Source organism: Mustela lutreola, chromosome 5, assembly GCF_030435805.1.
Source record: "Mustela lutreola isolate mMusLut2 chromosome 5, mMusLut2.pri, whole genome shotgun sequence".
Classification (NCBI taxonomy): Eukaryota; Metazoa; Chordata; class Mammalia; order Carnivora; family Mustelidae; genus Mustela; species Mustela lutreola.
In genome coordinates this window covers 147,125,625-147,144,807 of record NC_081294.1, presented here as the reverse complement: position 1 = coordinate 147,144,807, position 19,183 = coordinate 147,125,625, and the positions used below count along the sequence as shown (strand labels likewise).

At 41.4% G+C, this 19,183-nt stretch overlaps 1 long non-coding RNA gene across 1 annotated transcript; it reads left to right on the top strand.

The window, feature by feature from the left end:
- The first annotated feature begins 6,811 nt into the window (after positions 1 to 6,811).
- Positions 6,812 to 18,787, top strand: LOC131831433 (uncharacterized). The gene is made up of 6 exons (XR_009353647.1): positions 6,812 to 7,177; positions 8,077 to 8,237; positions 8,477 to 8,513; positions 9,397 to 9,569; positions 13,740 to 13,923; positions 18,441 to 18,787. It is a non-coding gene; the product is annotated as an uncharacterized LOC131831433 (long non-coding RNA).
- Positions 18,788 to 19,183: the final 396 nt, after the last annotated feature.

The following is a 19,183-nucleotide window of genomic DNA, read 5'->3' as shown; positions in this document are numbered from 1 at the left end:
TCTGCCTGCCTCTCTGCCTACTTGTGATTTCTGTCTGTCAAATAAATAAATAAAATCTAAAAAAAAAATACTTTTTGAGGGGGTTATAGAACGAGTATTTTTTTTAAGTTGGATTTTTACAGTTTACTGGTCTAGTAGAATAATGGGGAGTTCTAGAGGTTGTGATACAAACATGTCATTTACCTGTCCACACCTGATACTCTGAAATATGGAACTTAGGTTAAAAATAGTATGGACTTAGTTTATCCTTGTGTGTGTGTGTGTGTGTGTGTGTGTGTGTATGAGATTTTTGTGGTATTGTCTGTTTTATTCATTTATTCAGGAAGTATTTACAGAGCTGTATGTGCAAGGCACTGTATATTCCAGAAGAGATAATTTGGCCCTAATCTTGGTGTGTTTTCATATGTGTTTTCCTGATTTAAAAAATGATATGAATGATTTAAATAGTCAATTCACAAAAGATGAAATTTAGCAGGCATATGGGAAGGTGCTTGACCTCATTAGTAAATAGAGGAAAATCTAAATAAGATTCACTTTTGGCTCTTCATTTTGACAAAAAAAAAACAAAAAACACAAACTCCCCAAACTTTGATAATATCAGTGGAGGCAATGGTGAATACGAATTATACAGTCATCACAGAGGGAAATGTTAAAATTTAAAATATACACAAAGAATTGCATAAAAGAATGCTCATTGTGATATTGTTTGTGATAGAAAAAAAAAAAAGCTACAAATAAATTAAATTCTAGCAAGGGGAGGGTGCCTGGATGGCTCATTTGGATAAGCATCTTCCTTCAGCTCAGGTTATGATCCTGGTTCCTGGGATCAAGTCCCACATTGGGCTCCTTGCTCTGCTGGAAGCCTGCTTCTCCCTCTCCTTCTATGTGCTGTCTCTCTCTCTCTCTCTGCCTCCCAATTAAAATAAATAAATAAATCTTAAAAAAAAAAAAAAGGATTCTAGCAAGGGAATAATGATCAAAATGGTCAGAATGGCCACACACACAAAATTCCACACTTAGGAATGCTACACAGCCATGCAAAAGAATGAGGTCTATGTGCAACTATACTGAGAACAAGAAAATATGTTCTAATTTAATCTAACATAAATCCATAGATTGTATCTATATACAAATATGGGGGTTTTTTGAAGATTTTATTTATTTGTCAGAGAGAGAGACCAGAAGCAGGGGGAAGGGCAGAGGGAGAGGAAGAAGCAGGCTCCCTGCTGAACAGGGAGCCCAATGTGGGACTCAATCCCAGGACCCTGGGATCATGACCTGAGTCGAAAGGTCTTAACTGACCTTAACTGACTGAGCCACCCACACATCTCTGACAAATACGTTTCTAAGTGCATGGAAGAAATTCTGAGAATATATACATCTAACCTATAACAGTATTTCTGCCATGGCCTCAGAGGACATGAGGAATGGAAATGACTGATGGGGTGTAGGGGCTTGGTGTTTATCTGAATGGTTTGAAGGGTTAACAACAATGTTCTCATTTACTGTTTGTCTCATTAAAATCTAACTAAATTTTTTAGCATTAATATTTTATTTTATTATTTTTTAAGCAATCTCTATGCCCATCGTGGGGTTGAAACTCATGACCTAAAGATTAAAAGTACCTGCTCTACCAGCTGAGCCAGCCAGGTGCCCCAAAATTTTAAAAAAAAAATTTTTTAAAGATTTTTATTTATTTATTTTAGAGAGAAAGAACATGAGCAGGGGGAGAAAGAATCTCAAGCAGATTCTCCACAATGTAAAGAGGCTTACTCGGGATTTGATCCCAGGACCCTGGGATCATGAGCTGAGCCAAAGGAAGACCCTTAACCAAAAGAGCCACCCAGGTGCCCCCAAAATAAAATGTTTAAATTGGAAAGAGATGTATATCTATGACTTCAGTACATACTAACTTTACATAGCAGTCAATTTATTATTAACACTATATAAAGGACTTTATATTTTGATATAATTTTATTCTTTCTATAAATGTACTTATTGGATATAAGATTTTTGTTTTGGGGGTTTTTTTTAGATTATAATTGTTATCTTATAAATTTTAAGATTTTATTTATTGTGCATAAATTGACTACCTGATACATTTTGTAATTTTTAAAATTAGTTTCAGGGGTATAATTTCATGCTCTATCTGTTGCTTATAACACCCAGTGGTCTCCTTAATGCCCATTACTTAGTTACCCCATCCAACACCTACCTCCCCTCCAGCAACCCTCAGTTTGCTTTATAGAGTTTAGCATCTCTTGAGGTGTGCCTTACCTCAATTTTTAATCTTCTTTTATTTTTTCCTCCCTTCCCCTATGTTCATCAGTTTTGCTTCTAAAATTCCACATATGGGGACGCCTGGGTGGCTCAGTTGGTTGGACGACTGCCTTCGGCTCAGGTCATGATCCTGGAGTCCCGGGATCGAGTCCCGCGTCGGTCTCCCAGCTCCATGGGGAGTCCGCTTCTCTCTCTGACCTTCTCCTCATTCATGCTCTCTCTCACTGTCTCTCTCTCAAGTAAATAAATAAAATCTTTAAAAAAAAAAAAAAATAAAAAAAAATAAAATAAAATTCCACATATGAGTGAAATCATGTGGTATTAGTCTTTCTCTGACCTATTTGGCTCAGCATAATACCCCTAGTTCCATGCATGTCATTGCAAATGTCAAGATTTTATTCTTTTTTGACGGCTGAATAATATTCCATTGTTTATATATACCACATCTTTTTTTTTTTTTTTTAAGATTTTATTTGTTTGTTTGACACAGAGAGAGAGAGAGATCACAAGTAGGCAGAGAGGCAGGCAGAGAAAGTGGGTGGGGAAGCAGGACCCCTGCTGAGCATGGAGCCCAATGTGGGACTTGATCCCAGGACTCTGGGATCATGACCCAAGCTGAAGGCAGAGGCTTAACCCACTGAGCAACCCAGGCACCCTGCCACATCTTTTTTATCCATTTATCTGCTGATGGACATCTGGACTCATTCCATATTTGGGGTATTGTGGACATTGCTGCTATAAACATTGGGGTGCATGTACCCTTTTGAATCACTGTGTTTGTATCCTTCAAATAAATACCCAGTAATGCAATTGCTGGGTCATAGGTTAGCTCTATTTTTAACTTCTTGAGGAACCTCCATACTGTTTTCCAGAGTAGCTGCACCAGCTTGCATTCCCACCAACACGGTAAGGAGGTTCCCCTCTCTGTATCCTCACCAACATCTGTCGTTTCCTGACTTGTTAATTTTAGCCATTCTGACTGGTGTGAGGTGGTATTTCACTGTGGTTTTGATTTGTGTTTCCCTGATGCCTAGTGATGCTGAGCATTTTTTCATGTGTCTGTTGGCCATTTGTGTATCTCCTTTGGAGAAATGTCTGTTCATGTCTTCTGCCCACGTCTTGACTGGATTACTTGTTTTTTGGGTGATGAGTTTGGTAAGTTCTTTAAAGATCGTAGATACTAGATTTTAAGATATCTAGTATCTTAAAGATACCCTTTATCTGATAAGATGTTTGCAGATATCTTCTCTCATTCTGTAGGCTGCCTTTTGGTTTTTGTTGACTGTTTCCTTTGCTGTACAAAAGCTTTTTATTTTGATGAGGTCCCAATAGTTCATTTTTGCTATTGTCTCTCCTGCCTTTAGAGACATGTCTAGGAAGAACTTGCTGTGGCCAAGGTCCAAGAGGTTACTGCCTCTGTTCTCCTTTAGGATTTTGATGGATTCTTGCTTCACATTTAAGTCTTTCATCCATTTTGAGTTTATTTTTGTGTGTGGTGTAAGAAAGTGGTCCCGTTTCATTCTTCCACACGTGGCTGTCCAGTTTTATAAATATAACATTTTTATATTGTTGTCAGACCTGTGTCGAGTAGGTTTGAAAAATTTTCACTTTCCAACAGTAGCCCCATGTGACTGTTTCCTTTTTTTAGATTACAATTACATAAAATTACACATTTTCTCCATTGTACCAGCCACATGTCATGTGCTCAGCAGCCACATGTAATCAGGACCTACCCTAGAGGTCTACACGGATAAAGAACATCCCTCTCATCGCAGAAAGTGTTATGAACCATGTGCATCTCCGGGACCTCATTTTCCAGGTTCTCTGCCATTTTTTAAAACTCTGGGTTGCTTTCTGAAATTACCTCTGACTAAAGAAAGGTAGAAAAATCCATATATTTACATCCATCATCCTCTAACACTTCTAAAGTCAACTCGTGCCAAAATAAATCTTTCCCCAAACCCTTGAAGAATTTAGTATTTGGAGATGCTTACATTTCCAGTAGTTTTGGTGTCACACCTTCCTTTAAAGTCACCCTGGATTCCATAGGAGAGAAAAACTCTGGAGAGCACCACATTAGAGATGAGGTGTCATACTGGAGTTCATTTCACACCAGGAAGGCATTAGCCAATTTTCCCGGAACTTCATGAATGTGGAAGGCATCCTTCCCCCTGTGGGGGATTCGCCACCTTTGCTCTTGGGGCCCACGCTAGGGAGCACTTGAATTTTCAAGGAGTTGATTCACGTGCAGTCTCCCACTGGAGTTCTGGGATTTGTGAGTTTTTACTATACATTTTCTAGGAGATTGTGTCTGCTGGACTGTAATGCTTCTGGGCACAGAGAGCAAATTTCTGGATTAATACTTTCAGCTCCAAGAATCCGCGAGCTAATGGGTGTAACCATGACTGATGGGGCCATGTCCAGGAAACAATGGCCATTTCTGAACCAGGAAGGAAGAGATTTAATACGCAGGCTAAAGGGCTTACGTAGCCGTTTGAAGGGTGGAGAGTGGGGAGGGGTGTAGATGAGGAAGGTTGCTTTCTGGGGAAATCTTGGGAAGGTCACCACCAGAGGACTTGGATATCTTGGGCTCCTAGAATTTGCTGGCAAACACTGGAGTCACCTGTCTACCCATGTCCACACTCCTGCCAGGAGCTGCTGTTGGAGAAATAAGGCTGCTGCTTTTTCTTTCTCATCCCTTGAGATGGTGGATAACAGCCTGACACGGATGGAATCTCTCTGGACCCAGCCCTCTGGCCCGGAAGCGTGGGAAATGTAGTATGCACCCTTTTTGCTCCTGAAGGACAGGCGAGAGCCATGCAGGCAGGGAAGAGACAGAGTCCCACACAACACATCCAGCAGCCACAATCCCGCCCCATATCCCAGAGCACTGCCTCTGTGCATGCAGGAGTGGGAGCAGGTGGTAGTTTCTTCCAACCCTACATCAGAACGCATGTATTTCTATGACCTCTTTTGTAAGTAACTGTGAATCCTTCAAATGAAAGCCTAGAGACGTAGAGGCTTTCAAACACTCTCAAAGTTCGCTTAGTTCAAGTGACCCCCAAATTTGTCGCCTGTTGGTGACACAGAGAAGTGTTCCAAAAATCTGGAATCTGGAGCCTTACCCAGAATGACAGAAGTGGGGTCTTTGTGGCAAGGTTGGGGCTGGGATTGGGGCACGCAGGGAAGTCCTGGGCTCCCCAGGTGTGGGTGGTGCTGGTCACGTACCTGATCTCAGGCCAGCATTTTAGGAATCTAATTAGTACATTTCCCCCCGTTTTCTGGAAGGCTGTGCACATCTGTCTTAGAGTGATGAGAATCTATCCTCTGTTATAGTTATGCATTTTGGTTTTGGAATGGGAAAGAATAGCGAGATGCCAATACCTAGTTATATCCTTGGGGATCCCTTTGGCTACAATTCACCAGATCAAATCATGAACCTGAGCATGGTCTCTGGGATGATGTAGACGCCCGCAGAAATGAAATGTTGATAAAAACCCTAAGGGTTGATAAAATTTCATTTTTCAGGGAGAAGACAAGGGAAGTAAAATATTTCGAAATTGCCTACATTAGTGATAAACATATGTTTTCTCCACTGTTGACAGACTGACCACCAATAAATATTATTTTGTCGCCTCAGGTAAAGGACGCACAAAGCACATACTGGGCTGATTACCTATTTTTAAAATAATATATATTTTAAGCTAAGGTCAGTTCTAAAACATAACTTGAATTGGCAGAGGGCGCTCAGGGTACTAGGAGTGAGCAGGTGTTGGTGGCAATGATGAGGCAGGCACATTAAAAATTCTTTTGTTTCTGTGATTAATTGAACCTTCTCTGGGTCCATGAAATATGAACTGATTTCTAGTTTTCGTAAGGACTCTGGTTAATTTGTAGGGCGACTAAATATGTGATTTGCAGTATGTTCTTTATAATTGAAGGGGGAAGGGACTGACTTGGGAAAGAAAACAAAGGCTTGGTCTCTGTTTCACAGCCTGCAAAGTCAGTGGTGCCGATTGGGATTTCTTGTGCTCTTATCTTTTTCCCCCTTAGCTTTTTATTTACTTCTTTTATGTTTTAAAAAGATTTTTTAATTTATTTGTCAGAGAGAGAAAGAAAGAGCACAAGCAGGGGAAGAAGCAAGCTCCTGGCTGAGCAAGGAGCCCAATGCGGGACTTGATCCCAAGACCTTGGAATCATGATGTGCTTAACTGACTGAGCCAGCCAGGTGTCCCTATTTAGTTATTTTTTTAAAAAACTGTTTTACTGAGGTATAATTGATATGCCAAGAACTGTATGTATTTCATGTGTACCATTTCTTACACCTTCTCCTTGTGCCAAAATTTTAAAAAATGAATTTTTGCCAGAAGACCGGAGCCACGTAAAAGTTATTCAGCCAGGTAACTTCTGAAATCAGACTTGCCGGAGCAATAAACTTGATAAATGATGCTATTTACAATTTGGTGAAATTTCCTTTTATAAATCTGTATTAAGAATGGAAACTCTGTGAACTTTAACCATACATGGAAATTGGCTGGCTTTGCAGCATGGGCTGTTAGCCATTGGTATTTGAGGGTTTAAAAAACCAGTCATTTCCTCCAGTGTCAAATAAAAGAAAATTCTAGACAGTGATGTAAACATGGACATGAAGGGAAGGAGTTTGAACTCTACAGGAGAAAGAAATTATAGATGTAACTGACAACTCCATAGAATGTAGGTGGAAACAAAGTTGTAGAAGGTGAATCAAATGGGTAGTGTTATCTGACTTCAGTTTCTGATCTCCAGATCCAAATTTGTCAGTCATCGAAGCTTGATTTTCAGACCTTACTGTCTGTTTGAGACAATGAAGAAGAAATTTTTGGCTGACTGGTCAGTGAAGACAATTGGATTAATCAAGGTATGCTTTGTGACTATGGTTGCAAAAATGCAACATGATTTTTAAAAAATCTTTGTATTAACTTTAAGAAGTGGTTCTTGTTTTGGGGGAAAGTTATTAACCCAGTCTGAAAATTTTCTTTGTAAGAATGGGCATATGTTCTAAAATATCATACATGATTCAGGAAGTTCTCAGACGTTCTCTCTTGTCAATGATTAGAAAACAAGCAGTCTTAATTGTTGAGATGAAATATAAGGCTTGACCCTGTCCCACCAGGAAAGGGGATTTTCCTTCTTAAAAATGACAAAAAGAAATGCTCTCAGATTTGATGGCAATACAGTATTTGTGTTGTGAATTCACATGCTTTTGCTATTTAAAAAAAAAAAAATCAAGGTCCTCATCTTTCTTAAAGGTACAAAATATTATTCATCAGTTTTGACTTTGGGGTTAGGAATCCTCTGAAGTTTTGCATCTTGGCACACAGAGCCACTCCTGCGATCCTCAGGTGGTGGTTCTTAGGTGTTCATGTGCCTGGGAACAAACTGAGGAGGTGGTTTTGATGACAGATTTGTGGGTCCAGGCCCTCAGTGAGTCTGACGTGTAGGTTTACAGTAGGGTCAACTGTCTGTGTTTTCACAGGTGCTCTGGGCAGTTTTCATGCTCCTCTGACCACATTCTGAATCACAGTGATTGGAAACCACCAGATCTTTGGTCCCTCTCCCTACCCGCCCAAATTCTCTTTTCATTTTCCTCTAGAACTCTGTTTCTTTTAGATTTTAATGTGTCTCTATGTGTCTGTGAATAGAATTTTTCTCTTTTTTCTTCTGCTTTATTATTTATTTGTTAATATAGTCCTTCAATTGTGTTACTCACTTTCTCTTCCTTGATTTGACTTTTTAAAAAAGATTTGTTCATTATAGACAGAGTGAGAGCATGAGCGGGAGCGGCAGAAGGAGAGAGAGAACCTCAAGCAGACTTCACATTGAACTTGGAGCCTGACATGGGGCTTGATCTCACCAACCCAAGATCAAGACCTGAGCTGAAATCGAGAGTTGGACACTCAACTGACTGAGCCATCCAGGTGCCCCTTCTTTGATTTTCCTTTAACAGAACTGAAACATAGGGTTTATAATGAGTTATACTTATTAAATACATGCCAGTTTATCGGGCTTTTGTTAACTTACAGCACACATGGGTAAAGTGTTTTATATTTCACTTTCTTTAAGTGTGACAAATATAAGCTGTTTTTGTTGTTGTTGTTGTTGTTTTACCAATGTGTTCATATCTTTGTTTTCTTCCTGCTTTACCCGGTGCCTCAAGGAGCTGTAGATGAGGAATTACTGAAGAGAGAACCCAGGTGAGTAAGAATTCGAGATACCCATGCAGTAGGCTGGAGGCTGGGCAATCATCCTTCAGAATTCGTTCCCGAGGACGCTGGGCATGTCTGCTGATAAGGGACAGAATTCCCCTCATCAGAGACAAAGATAAAAAACAAAGTTTCCTTTGAAAGATTGGTCAGTTCTTTCAAAAGAAATCAGATCACTATCTTGTTGAAAAAGGAAAATCAGTCAACTATAGTCTGTCTATAAAACAAAATCACAATATGAACTACCTACCTCAATATTTGGTACGGAATGGACTGCCAGTAAATGGGGGATGAGAAACTCCTGGCAATTGTTATTTCTGATGTTTTTGAAAATATATCGAATATTAGCTAGAGATTTAATGTATGCTGTATATATGATATATTTGCATGCCTGATCTGTCGGCAGAGCCCAGTGGTTCAGAGCTATGGGGTGTCTATCCACCACATGGGGCTCGAACTCAAGAGCCCAAGGTCAAGAGTTGCGTGCTCTTCTGACTGAACCAGCTAGGAACCTCCAGCTGGCCCTGATTTAAAACCCAGAGGGGCCACTGTGTAATGGTAGACTGGAACTAGTTACCAAGTCTCTCTCAATCTGTTTGTTTTTTCCCCCCATCTGGGTAATGTGGGTAACAGCAGTAGTTCCATCATTGGTGTTTTTGGAGGACTCAGTGTGATGTGCAGGTCAAGCATTTAGCACTCTGCCTGACAAAGAGCCGTGTTAGATGACCGGAATGATCTCTATTCTTCCTGAACACAGACCATTTGTTAGTTCCCGGGAGGCGTGTGCTAAGGAAAGCAAACTATCACCTTTTACTCTCCTACTCACTGTTGCATCTCATTTATAAAAGATCAGTGACCCAAATATTGTTTACAGTGCTTAGAATGTCCAAGCAAAACCATCAGCTAACTACAATATCGTCAAGTGTTTGCTGCGTTAACCAACATACATGGCACATACCTCTCAATGGTGTAACTTGCAGCAAGGACGCTCATCTCTCAGTGCTGAGGACATAGGCTCCTCAACTGCTCCTTGCCATGTGGTCTTGGGTGAGTCCCTCAAAATTCTAAGCATCAGCTTTTTTTTTTTTTTTTTTTTTTTTCCCCCAAAATGAGGACAGAACTCTGTGGTATAAGGTTGTTGAAAAGATTGAGACAGGGAGTGAGCAGGCTTAGCCTGCAGAAGGCAGAACAGACCTCTCTCATGCCTTCTGCCACAGTGCTGGGAACTCACAGTTGGTGGGGCAAGAACAGGTCTCTGCCTCCCAGTCAGAACCACTGAACACTTCGCCTCCCTAGTGACTCAACCATGGGGGGATGGCTGCTCCAAGCTAGACCAGTCAGACTCGCTTCTCATCTTTCATAGGGACATAGAGACTCTTGTTAGTTGGTCTTGAGTTCTAGAGGGGAGATGTCAGTGGTCAGCAGGAATGTACTCACTTCTTTTTCACCACTGGTGCTACTTTTTACTAGTGCAAAGAAAACCACTGGGTAGAGAAAGGACAAGTAAAGCAATGCTTAGGGGCACCTGAGTGGCTCAGTGGGTTAAAGCTTCTGCCTTCAGCTCAGGTCACAGTCCTGGGGTCCTGGGTTGGAGCCTGCTATGCTCAGCAGGGAGCCTGCTTCCTCTTCTCTCTCCCTGCCTGCCTCTCTGCCTACTTGTGATCTCTGTCTGTCAAATAAATAAATAAAAGCTTTAATAAATAAATAAATAAAGGCAATGTTCAGAGAAAAATAGCAATGAGAGCCTTCTTCAGCTAGAATTTGATGAGACTTGTAGCGGCTCGGGAGCACCCACTTCTTGGGCTGCATCCCTTACAAGGTCCTACTCTCTAATGCCTGCCTTTGGGTATTACTGATACTTTCCAAAAACTCTGTTTCTTTTCTTTCTTTCTTTCTTTTTTAAGTAGGCACCCAACGTGGCGCTGGAACTCATGATCCCGAGATCAAGAGTCACATGCTCTATTGGGGTGCCGGGTGGCTTAGTCAGCTGAGACCCTGATCAGGTCATGATCTCAGAGTTGTGAGATGGAGCACCATGTTGGGCTCTGCGCTCAGTGGGGAGTCTCCTTGGGGCCTCTCTCTCCCTCCCCCCTGCCCCTCCCTGCTGTGCTCTTTTCTCTCTCTCTCTCTCTCAAATAAATAAATAAGTCTTAAACAAAGCAAAACAAAACAAAAACAGAGTCACACGCTCTATTGACTGAACACGCCAGGTGTCCCCCCAAAATTTGTTTTTGCTAAGCTAGCTTAGCTGTATTTTTCTCTGTTGCAACCACATGATTGACTTGTGAACACAACCACACAGCAAATGCTGGTTTCCCTTTCATTTACTTGAAGTTTCTTGAAATCCTAATCAGGGGTTTCCAAAGCACCTGTGATACTGTGGCCCCCTTCTTCTATTGATATGGGAACTGAGGCTCAGAAATGTGTTTGAATGGCACAGTCAGTATTATATGAAAGCTAGAAGAGTCGAAAGTATTTACTTACTAAGTTGCATGGCAGAAGAAACAGGTGTGTGTATGTGTGTGTGCGCCTGCATGAATTTGGGGGGCAGTGGTTTATCTGTTTCACACTATCTGAAATTTTGTTTACATGACCTGTGCAGACACATTTCAGGCTTTTGAACAGAGGCAGAATGCCTCATTTGGGATTATTGCCTCTTTTGTTATTTCCCAGTAAGCAAGTTGAACCTCTTATCTTCCGTGGAAATACTCAATGGAAGTACATTTAGGATTTTGTAACTATAAATGGAATTAATTATGAGTTTCAGAATTTCTGATGAATTCATAAAGATAAGCCCCTTTACATTAAGTGATTTCATTAATTAGAATCAGAATCGCTGAGAAGTCTCTTTTCTATTTTGAGGTTTCCAAACATTGGAGGCAAAATCTGTAAGAGATAATCCTGTTTACCATGAAACCCCAAAACATAAACAAATGGGGAAAGCATTCTTTAGACTTCAAGATGTTCAGCTTTCTTGAATTGAAAGAAATAGGTCTGCAAACATTCCTGGCTTGGGACGCCTGGGTGGCTCAGTTGGTTAAGCAGCTGCCTTCGGCTCAGGTCATGGTCCCAGTGTCCTGGGATCGAGTCCCGCATCGGGCTCCTTGCTCCGCAGGGAGCCTGCTTCTCCCTCTGACTCTGCCTTCCACTCTGTCTGCCTGTGCTCACTCGTGCTTGCTCGATTTCTGACAAATAAATAAATAAAATCTTAAAAAAAAACAAAAAAAAAACACATTCCTGGCTATATGGAACTTTTTCTTTCTTTAACATTTGTTTTATTTTTTACACTTTCCTTTCTATAGTAATATTTGGAGAGACCTCTGGATGGCTGAGCAGGTTAAGCCTCTGCCTTCGGCTCAGGTCATGATCCCAGGGTCCTAGGATCGAGCCCCTGCAGTGGGCTCCCTGCTCAGCTGGGATTTTAAGATCTTAAGATATTTTGGGAGTCTGCTTCTCCCTCCCCCTCTGCCCCTGACCCCCTTACTTCTGCTCTCATTCTCTTTCTCTCTGTCAAGTAAATAAATCAAATCTTTTAAAGGGTTGGGGGGCACTGGGGATTAGATAATTTCTGTGGACTGGAAAAATACATACTCTGCTTTTACGGAAATTTTAACTGAAATTTACCTAATGATGTTTCTGACTCAAAATTTTTATGTCCAGTGGTCCTTGACCTCAGATGCACGTGAGAATATCTGGGAGTTTTAAACACTCCCAATGCCTCAGGTTGTGCCCCAAGCAAATGAAATTGTTATCTCTGGGGGTGATGGGCACACACCATGACATGAAATAGCCATAATTACAGAGAAGTACTTTATTTTATTATGTCAATTGCATTTAAGATCAGTTTCCTCGGGGTGCCTGGGTGGCTCAGTGGATTAGGCCACTGCCTTCGGCTCAGGTCATGATCTCAGGGTCCTGGGATCGAGCTCCACATCGGGCTCTCTGCTCAGCGGGAGCCTGCTTCCCTCTCTCTCTCTGCCTGGCTCTCAGCCTACTTGTGATCTCTCTCTGTCAAATAAATAAATAAATAAAAATATTTATTAAAAAAAAAAAAGATCAGTTACCTCAAAGCTTATCAGTTTTGTATTTCTTTGGGAGTCAGTTCCTCCCTGTTCAGCCTCCCTAACCACAATCACGAAAGTCAGATAGTTCTAATTTCAGTAGGAGAAACAGAATTGGTCTATCATCATCGAGCTAAAAAACGAAGAGGTTGTGAAGGAAAATCATCAGACGTGATACCATGTTTAAAAATTAGTAGCATTCAGAGGCACCATGTTTAAAAATTAGTAGCATTCAGAGGCACCTGGGTGGCTCAGTTGGTGAAATGTATGCCTTTGGCGCAGGTCATGATCCCAGGGTCTGGGGATCGAACCCCGAATCGGGCTCCCTGCTCAGCTGGGATTTTGCTTCTCCCTCTCCCTCTGCCTTCTGCTCTCCCTGCTTATACTCTCTCTCTTGCCTTAACTACCTCCATTTTTTTTTTTTTTTTTTTTGCCTTAGTCTGTACTCTTTAATGGGTTAGTCCTTCTTTCCAGCTTACCACTTCACTCAGGCAAAAGGCCCGGCAGACAAAATATCTTATAATGGGAACTGAATCTCCCCCCTCAAGCAATGAGGACTGCCATGGTGCCAGCGAGACCCCGCGTGACTGACCCCAAGACGGTGATAGACCTGACCTCCACTTTGCACCTGTACTTACCCCCTGACCTTTGTCCCATATTGTCCTTACATAAACCTAGAGGTACTTTCTTCCCTTTGGAGCTAGTTTTTGGCACACCATAGTCCTCTCTTCCCAATGTTGGCCTCACGGAAATAAATTCCTTTCTTGGTTTACCACTACTTATCTCTCTGCCTCTGAATTTCTTAGTGGTGAGCATCTAAACCTGGTCCATTTGGGATCCCTGGAGCTCAGGTGCTTTTACTCCCTTGGCCTCTGGTAACACCAGTAAGCTGTTATAATCACATTTTCTGTGTACTATCATGTGAAGAAGGTTGGGGAGCATCTCATTTGAACCTTAGAGTAACACTGTAAGGCAACCATTTGTTTTTTGAATTTTATAGATGAAGTATTTTAAATCTTTGGGAATTAAGGATTGTATTAAAATCACAGGGTAATTCACAGAACTAGTATTTGGATCCTACTGTTCTTGGATTGTATTAAAATCACAGGGTAATTCACAGAACTAGTATTTGGATCCTACTGTTCTTTTATTGCAGCTTCTGAAGTGTGTTAGAATGCAGAATGTGGAAACGTCTTATGGAGTGGTGCACCCAAAACACAGGGGAGAACCAGACGTTGGGGGAGAAGCAGACATTGATTGTGATCTAGTGAGATCTGGGAAGGCTTCCTGGAAAGTTTGCCATTTGCGCTGGACCTTCAAGAACGTGTGGATTTCTGGAGGTAAAAATAGGGTGTTATCCTAGGTTTATGTAATAAATAGTAATCAATTTTTAAAAATATTTTATTTATTTGTTTGACAGAGAGATGGAAATAGCAACAGAGAGCAAGAATGGGAAGGAGAGGGAGAAGGAGACTCTCCATCGAGCAGGGATCTTGATGTGGGACTCGATCCCAGGACCCTGAGATCATGACCTGAGCCACCCAGGCATCCCAGTGGTGATCTATTTGGCTATAAAACAAAACATCCTAATGGAGCTTATCTCTCCTGGATCCATAGTAGAATCATTTGGGAGGCTTTCGAAATATATTGGTCCTAGAACCCCACCCTAGACCATTGAATCAGAGTTTGGGATAGGACCCACTGGGATGGTGTGGAAGAAAATAAAGCTGGTTTGGGGTTCGATTGCCAAGAATATAGAATGTGAGGCTTATTTGATTTATTACTTGGGTAATGGCAGGCCAGGGAAGGCTTCTAAACAGGACAGTGATAAAGCAATCAGCTTACAAGCTCTGTCCAACTCCCGGCCTTCTCCTGTTTTGTTACATATTTAGAAAATACCAAGAATTCTCAATGGAAGTAGTTTTAAATTCAGGAGCAGATCAGGATTCTCCAGGAAGGCTTTTCAATTACACCTTCTTTCTCTGGTTCTGGGATTCTGCCAGAGTCTTGAGGAAGCCTGGATAGTTTCACGAGCTGTATTCAAAAACCATGCCTTCTCTGGCCTACCCCAGTTTTAATACATCCAAATAAAGGATACAGAATGAGCAGTTAGGGAACAGTCTATAAGACCACCCTCCCTTCTGACACCATCCAGGTTGTAAGGGCCCAAGAGTACCTAAGTTCCAGGGATCCCATATGAACCAGGTTGGGCCACTCACCGCTCGTAAATCCAGCGGCGGAGAGACACAGTGGTGGGTGAAACAAGTGAGGTATTTATTTCAGTGAAGCCAACGCCAGGAAGACAGAGTACTAGTGTCCCAAGAATTATGTCCAGAGTGGAAAATACCTCTAGGTTTTTATAAGGAAAATATGGGACAAAGATGGGTGGTCTGTGCAGCTAGGTAGGTCAGGTCAATAATTGTCTTGGGGGGTCAGTTACATGGTGCGTCGAAGGTGTCACGGCAGCCCTTATTGCTTGAGGGATTAGCTTCGGTCCCCATCATGGCATGCTTTGCCTGTTGGGTGTTTTGCCTGAGTTAAAGATAAGCTGGAAGGAATGACATAATCTGTTAGTAAGTACAGACCAAGATCAAAATGGAGGTAGTTAAGGGAACAACTGGGTCCTCATTCAAGAACTCACAGACATCTGTTAGCACCACCGTTCTGTTTTATTACAGTGAAAGATCACAGTCACCTGAGTGGAGAGATGCATGAGGCCAAGTCCAGGAGAGTTCCAAACAGGGAGCTTCTGACCTCCCTCTCCCAGGGGACCTCTGAGGGGAGCCCCACTCCTGTGGCATCAGGAACAAAGACCTCAGTGGTTTTCTGCCTCTCTCTGTCTTCCTGCTGCTTGGCCCCCATGTGACTGTGACGGTATCCAGAAGTCTAGAGCAGGGTAAACAAAGCTGCAGTTTTGTGATACATGGATACAGAGGGGGCTCTTCAGTGCACCCCAGAGAACCCAATAGATTTTGGAGAGGGAGGCATTTGCGAGAGTGGCTCCAGGAAGTTGTGAACTCCTGGGATCATTCCCAAGCTACTCATGGGAGTACCTGGCCTTGAGCCGTAGATTTTACAAACTGAATTATGGAACAGACCACCGCCCGGGACCCAGATGGGTCACGCATGGAGATCTGTAGAGCATCCCAGAGGCTTTGAGAATGGAGCTGCCTAAGGAAGTCTGATTAAATTCGAGGCTTGAATCCCCCCAAGTTGTTTGCTGCCTAAAACCAAAACGTTGACATTTTCCCTAGGATTTAAATAAGAGCTACAGTCTTATCATAGTCAAGATCACTTGGCATAGAAACGGGAAAATCTCGGCTCACGTGGGAACAGATGATCAAAAGATGCCGATGCCTGGGTGACTCAGATGATGGAATTATCCACATCAACGTTGAGGTAGTTGTTAGAAAAATGCTCCAGTAAGGAAGGGTGAAGACTGTCCAAAGGAACGAACACGTAGAAAGTCTGAGCAAGTTAGAAGGTACAGTTAAGAACCAAGTGAAAATTTAAAACTGAAAAATAAAAGTAACCAAAGGTGAAAACATGTTGGAACTGTAGCAGAATGGAGAGGGCGGGGAGAAGAACAGTGGGGAAGGTAGAGAAAATTATCCCCTGGGGACAACAGAGAGAAATGCTACTTAGAAACGAAAAAAGCCTTCCTGCGAGGCTCAGTCAGTTAACCATCTGCCTCTTGGTTTCAGCTCAGGTCATGCTTGCAGGGTTGTGAGATCGAGGTCCCACATCACACTTCACACTCAGCACAATGTCTCCTTGAGTTCCTTCTCCTCTCTCTGTGTCCCCCCTGTGTTCTCTCTCTCTCTCAAATAAATCGAGAAAAAAGGGAAGAAAACAAAAAAGAAGAGAGTCTCGGGGAGCTATAGTGGAAAAAAATCCTGTGACCCGATTTTAAGGTTTACGCTAAAGCTTCAGTATAAAGATAGCGTGGTATTTATGAAGGGATAGACTAATGGAACAAAACAGAAAGTCCAACAGTAGACATATATACAAATATGGCTAATATTTCTTTGCCAGAGGGGCCAAAGCAAATCAACAGAGTTGGACCTCTGTATGCAAAAACCAAAACCAAAAATACTTTTAATTGAAACTACATGTTTTATTAAAAAGTTGACACAAAATGGGTAAGTGCAAAATATAAAACCATACCACGTTTCAAAGAAAACATTAGAAATCTTTAGGACATGATTTAATTGAGGTTCTTAAGATATGATGTCAGAAACAGATCCATAAAATTAAAAAAAAAAGGATAAATTGGAATTGATCAAACTTAAAAATGCTTGTTTTATAAATAAAAAGTGTTAAGAGAATGAAAAGACAGGCTACAGACTGGGAGGAAGTATTTTCAAATCACATACCCAGTGAACAGCTTGTGCAGAGTATATAAAGAACACTCCAAACCCAACAGTAAGAAAACAAACAACCCAGCTTAAAAGTGGGTCCGAGAGTGGAACAGACACTACACTGAGGAGTAAATGTGGGCGGGAAGCAAAGATAGGAAGAGATATCCAGCGTCATGAACCTTTGCAGAGACAAAGTGAAGTCATGGCATACCTGTTGCAGGACCGAACTAAAGAAAAATACTGATGAACTCAAGTCCTCGTGAGGATGTGGAGTAAGTAGAGTGGAAAAGGGTTGGGAAGCTCCTTTGAGAGTTGAACATACCCAGAAATCCTTTTCTTGGCTTATTTCTCAAGTGAACTGGAGACTGCTTGTTCACACGAGAACGTATACATGAATATTTATAGAAGCTCTCTTTGTAATCGCTAATAACTGGGAACAACCCAAATGTCCTTCATTGGGTGAATGGGTAACCGCACCATGGTGCGTTCCTATAATGGAACCCTGAATATCTCAGCAATAAACAGGAAGAAATGGTTGATGCACCCAAGAACTTGGATCGATTTCAAAGATGTTTCGCTTGGTGAAAAAAAGCACATCTCAGAAAGTTACCGACTGTATGACTTCATTTCTTTGACATTCTCAAAAAGACAGCATTCTAGTGATAGAGGACAGGATAGTGGTGTGTTGGGATGGAGAGCCTGTGAGGATATAAAAGGACCGCATGGAGAGGTTTTGGGGTGATGGCATTTTTCTGTTCCTGTACTTTTTTTTTTTTTTTCACACTTTGACCAGATAGGGTAAGTCAGTTTCAATGATGAGTCCAGAAGTCAGAGTTTATACTAGAAGTAGGGCATAGGTTTTCCTTTCTTAACCTTCCAAACATCAGATAAATGGAGTGAAACCTGCAGACGTCAGGAAGAAAATGACCTTTGTCTATTAGGGGGATACTATCCATGGTATCTTAGGTTGGGAGTTGGCAGCCGATAGCCTCAGGTCAAATCCTGTATGATACCTGTTTTCATGTAGCACGAGAACGACGAATGGCTTTTAACACAGTTCAGTGGTGAATCAACACCAAAACTAAAACATTTTGTGCCACGTAAATAGTCTATGATGTTCCAGTTTCAGCATCCATAAAGAAAGTTTTGTTGGAACATAGCCATACTTATTCACTTACATATTGTCTAGGGCTGCTTCTGAGCTATTGGGCAGAGCTGAGGATCTGCAACAGAGACAGTATGATCCGCAAAGCCTAAACTATTTATTCTCTGGCCCTTTATGGAAGAAGTTTGCCAATGCTTATTTTAAAATATTCCTTAGACAACTCACGTAGTTTTATTTCTTAGCAGAGTCCTAAGGAGATGATTAGTACTTTGGTTCCATGAATACGTTTTGGCAATTTCTTTTTGAAAATTAATTCTTCTTATATAAACAATGTTTACCTTTAAAAAATCCATAATACTCCAGGTATTGTCCCTTTTTTTTTTCCTTCCAGGTTTCTGGTCTGTGGGGCACCTGGCTTGCTCAGTTGGTGGAGCGCATGACTCTGGATCTTGGGGTCGTGAGTTCGAGCCCCATGTTGGGTGTGGAGATGACTTAAAAAAATTCAGATCTGATAATTGATCAAGGAAAGAATGTTAAAAAGAGTGCCCCTTCACTGACAAGAAAGGCGTTATCATTTTTATTACCTGTGGGCTGTTCATAGAATCTCTGTATTATGGTTAATGATAGCATCTCCTTCATGGGTGATGGTTTGTGAAACCAGCAGTTATCGGAGATAAACACTGAAGAGTCTGATTTACTTGTTCATGAGCATACCATAAAATCTTCAGTTAAATCACATTTTATGACTATGGCCTCCAAGTTTTTAAATATAGCCTTTTGATCACTTCATAGTTGTAAAGGCTGACTTTCTTTTTCCTCGTTGGCAGTGAGTAATTTATAACGTCTGTTAAGTGAACAATATTTACCAAGTGCTATCAAACAAGATAAAGATATATTTCACTGTGTCTTTATAGCAGTGTAGATAGCTCGAGAAAATATATTCACTGCTTAGGATTTCACTACATGACATTAGAGTTCTATGAAGTATAAATCTGAAACAATTTTACTCTCTTACCTCTATTTATTCCTTGCTTAGTGCGTTCCTAAGGCCATTTTGGATGTCTTCTTTGAAGAGGGGAAAAAAAAAGTGCTACCTCAAAATACGGTTTTCTTTAAATGCAGCCTAAATGACTG